Source organism: Tachysurus vachellii, chromosome 10, assembly GCF_030014155.1.
Source record: "Tachysurus vachellii isolate PV-2020 chromosome 10, HZAU_Pvac_v1, whole genome shotgun sequence".
NCBI lineage: Eukaryota > Metazoa > Chordata > Actinopteri > Siluriformes > Bagridae > Tachysurus > Tachysurus vachellii.
Window position 1 is genome coordinate 1,332,501 of NC_083469.1, and position 5,000 is coordinate 1,337,500.

Consider the following 5,000-nt stretch of genomic DNA (forward strand, 5'->3'; position numbering starts at 1 on the left):
TAAGCAGGTCTCTGGTGAAATACTAATTACTCTGTAATGTAACGACACTTCTTTTGAAGAGCTGTTTTTACCTCCACCGACCCTCTTTAAAAGCTTCCCGAGGGCAGATCAGGTTCCTCCCTTCACCACACACACACACACACACACACACACACACACACACATTCTCTCTCAGGGGTCGCTGTTGGCCCTGAGAAGACATGAAACATGAAACAAGAGAAGCAACTAATGGTTACAAATGTGTTTTGTGTAAAAGAGAGAAAGGATGGGTCACACACACACACACACACACACACACACACACGGCATTATCACTGTGTAAATCCACTCTTTATCAGTACACACACTATGTTTGTACACAGGCTCTTCCTCTCCTGGGCTTCAGCTCAGAATAAATAACACTAAAATGATTTATTTTCATTGTTTACTTTTCTAAAATGTGTTTTCTCTTGTGTGCAGTGCATTGTGGGAAGATGGAGGACAACAACATTCACATCCTAATTATTAATAACCTTCACATTTTAGCAGCAGTCTCTGTTAATCAGCCGTGATAACGAAGATCATCATTTATAAACACAAACACAATAATCATGAATAAATAATGAGCAAATAAATAATTATTAAAACGCTTCACTAAATGACTACAAGCGCAATAACAAAGGAATCAAATGACTGTTACTAAATTATACATCGCCTAATAAATTATAGATTAAACAATAATCAAAATCACACTCATTACTACATAGTGTATTTTATTTGTAATTACTGCCAATCGATTTCATGTTCACATTTTAATACATGACGAATAAAGCTGGTTTGTACTCCAGATACATCGCCACGGTTCTATGTTCTTTATGCACTACGTTTCCAGGGTTCTCGGTTCTCTACACTCTACATTTCCAGGGTTCTGTATTCTATACACAGCATAATTACAATGATCGATGTCCTTTGTGCATCATATTTCAATTCAATTGATCATACTTTTAAAAATGGTCATTGTCTCAAAGCAGCTTTTCAGAAACACAGAATCATGCAATAAAAATGACAAAGTTTAAAAGTAAATAAATATTTATCACTAATGAGCTCCCTGAGAAGATTTCCATGGTTCGATGTTCTCTGTGCACTGCATCATTCTGAGCCAATCAAAAAGCATGAATCTCTTCAGAATCCTGAAGCTTGTGGTCAGAAAAAACGTGTAAACAAAGTACTCAGACTGTCAGTTACTACAACATTTTCATTTATTTATGTTTTATTTATTTATATTTGATTTCTCTTCAAATAGGAACATTTTCTGCTAATGTAATTGAACATTTTATATATATACACGTGTATATATACGTGTATATATATATATATATATATATATATATATATATATATATATATATACACGTGTATATATACGTGTATATATATATATATATATATTAGAAAGTTTAAAGTATTATGTTTATATAAGACGGTCGAAAAAACTAGTCAACCAAAGCTTTGCTCTTCCTTCACTCTGTATTATGACGCTGAGCATCCTGGGTAATTAGCCTTTTAAGGCACAGGGGCTGCCATGTTGGATTAACATGATTTGGGGCAAGTCAGGCTCATTAGGCTTAATTATGATCCAATTTGAAACATCGTTTAACTAAACGAGCAAATAATGTAGAGGCGGAGGAGTGCACTAAAAAAATTACAGCTCTTAAATAGAATAATGAGCTGCTTCATCGTCCACTCCGGGAAAAAAAGTAAGGAGAAGAGAGAGAGAGAGAGAGAGAGAGAGAGAGAGAGAGAGAGAGAGAGAGAGAGAGAGAGAGAGAGAGAGTTCAGCTCATTTACAGAGTCTTGTATCATTAATACAGTGCAGGTTCTTCAGGGTGAGGAGATGTTTGTGGAGGATGCGGTGAAGGAGTCTCCGGTGTCAGAGGTGAAGCTGGAAGTTGAAGTTTTACTCCATCTTCAGGACAGAGTTTACACTCAAATCTGTAAATAATTACCTTGAAGACAGAATAAAGAGAAGCAGGTGAGAGAATGATTATTTATATTGTCTTTTAATAAAATATGAAAAATCATATTGCAGGTAAACTGCTGTGGTATGAGCAGAATAAAACACTTGGGGTGTGCTGTTAGAGAGAGAGAGAGAGAGCACGAGAGAGAGACAGAGAGAGAGAGAGAGAGAGAGCATGAGAGAGAGAGAGCATGAGAGAGAGAGAGAGAGAGAGAGAGAGAGAGGGAGAGAGCATGAGAGAGAGAGCATGAGAGAGAGAGAGAGAGAGAGAGAGAGAGAGAGAGAGAGAGCATGAGAGAGAGAGCATGAGAGAGAGAGAGAGAGAGAGAGAGAGAGAGAGAGAGAGAGCATGAGGCATGAGAGAAGGGTGTAAATGTGATTTTCTCCTCAGCTGCTCCATTTAGCTGTGATAGAAAGCAGAATGGGAATAAATCACTTTTCCATCTAAGGCATTAATGTGAGAGCTCTGATGTCTCACGTGGACCAAAAAGTGACATATTAAGCAGTTTCTCTTTGTTCTATTGTCCTCAGAATTATTCAAACCCAGAAGCAGAACTATTCAAGCTTTTTTTTGCTTGAATCAGCTACTAAAACTCATCCCATATTTTTCTCAAATAATTTATATTGAGAAAGAATAAACACAGATATTAGTGCTTCTCAGAAAACTCCATACTGCTCTCAGCCAATCAGAACACTATATACTGCTCTCAGCCAATCAGAACACTCCATACTGCTCTCAGCTAATCAGAACACTATATACTGCTCTCAGTCAATCAGAACACTCCATACTGCTCTCAGCCAATCAGAACACTCCATACTGCTCTCAGCCAATCAGAACACTCCATACTGCTCTCAGTCAATCAGAACACTCCATACTGCTCTCAGCCAATCAGAACGCTCCATACTGCTCTCAGCCAATCAGAACACTCCATACTGCTCTCAGCCAATCCGAACACTCCATACTGCTCTCAGTCAATCAGAACACTCCATACTGCTCTCAGCCAATCAGAACGCTCCATACTGCTCTCAGCCAATCAGAACACTCCATACTGCTCTCAGCCAATCCGAACACTCCATACTGCTCTCAGCCAATCAGAACACTCCATACTGCTCTCAGCCAATCAGAACACTCCATACTGCTCTCAGCCAATCAGAACACTCCATACTGCTCTCAGCCAATCAGAACACTATATACTGCTCTCAGCCAATCAAAACACTCTATACTGCTCTCAGACAATCAGAACACTATATACTGCTCTCAGCCAATCAGAACACTATATACTGCTCTCAGCCAATCAGAACACTATATACTGCTCTCAGCCAATCAGAACACTATATACTGCTCTCAGCCAATCAGAACACTCTACACTGCTCTCAGTCAATCAGAACACTATATACTGCTCTCAGCCAATCAGAACACTATATACTGCTCTCAGCCAATCAGAACACTATATACTGCTCTCAGCCAATCAGAACACGCCATACTGCTCTCAGCCAATCAGAACACTCCATACTGCTCTCAGCCAATCAGAACATTCCATACTGCTCTCAGCCAATCAGAACACTCCATACTGCTCTCAGTCAATCAGAACACTATATACTGCTCTCAGTCAATCAGAACACTCCATACTGCTCTCAGCCAATCAGAACACTATATACTGCTCTCAGCCTATCAAAACACTATATACTGCTCTCAGCCAATCAGAACACGCTACACTGCTCTCAGCCAATCAAAACACTCTATACTGCTCTCACCAATCAGAACATGCTACACTGCTCTCAGCCAATCAGAGTTCAACTTAGGTAAATACAGATGTTTCAGTTGATCTGTTTTGGCCACGAGTCTCTCTATCACTCTCTCTTTCACACACACACACACACACACACACACACACACACACACACACACACACACACACACACACTGCATTTGTTAACTCTCTGTTTTAAGGATTAATGACTATTTGCTAGCTAAGTCAGTATTCTTAGTCATCATAGCTGACTCAGAGCTCAGCCACCCTATTTTTCTGTTGCCTAGCAACAGCATCTGTACGATAGTTAAATTAATACGGCTAGTTAATTTAGCTGACTGATCCTGCTATCATATCATTTAGCTTACTCAAGCTGCTAGAATGCTTACTTTAACTGCTAGCATACTTCATATAACCTACTCCAGCAAACTTCTAGCGAAGCTAGCACACAAGCTGCTTGTGTCATTTAGCATACACAAGTTCACACTTCAGTTAGCATAATGAATCTGCAACAAATGTTCATTTGGCTGATTTATACTGCTAGTGAACTTCATGAGATGACTGAAGCAGCTAGAATACTTCATTTAGCATCTACTAGAACAGTGTCATTTAGTCGTGTTAAACAACAGTTCAGAATTGTGTCATATAATTTTGACAGCCGTCTCTTGTGTAACAGCACGAATAAAGTTAACATGATTATCGTGTCTTCTTCCTCGCCGTGTCTCTGTTTGATTTGTAGCATCTGTCGCTGCACTAATAATAAATTCCCTCAAACTGAATTCCTCACTGCCACAAATCTGTCTCACGCCTTAAACCTCAAATCATCTTCATGAGCTCACTGTCCACTGGAATGACGATGCCGTGCTACAGCGGTCTGCCTCACCCACACACCAGCGGTCTACACGTGCTAAACCTTAAATAGACTGACTTAAATATGCTAAATGCTTAGGTAGGCTAAACTAAGTAAGAGTTTAGGTGGACTAAAATAACTATGTTAGTAGTTTGAATATGCTAAGCGTGGTATGCTAGTTGTTTGCTAGTTGTTTGCGTAAAGTTACATAAGGTAGGCTACATGTATATTAGTAATATACACATCTGTAAATTACTGTTTATAGTAATAGCTGTATATTTTGTTACAGCACATATCCTTCTGTAAATCTGTATATTATGTTCATAGCACACACACATTTGTAAATTACTTCCATGTTACCACTTTATTTAACTTATTTAACTCTTGTAAACACTGTATATCC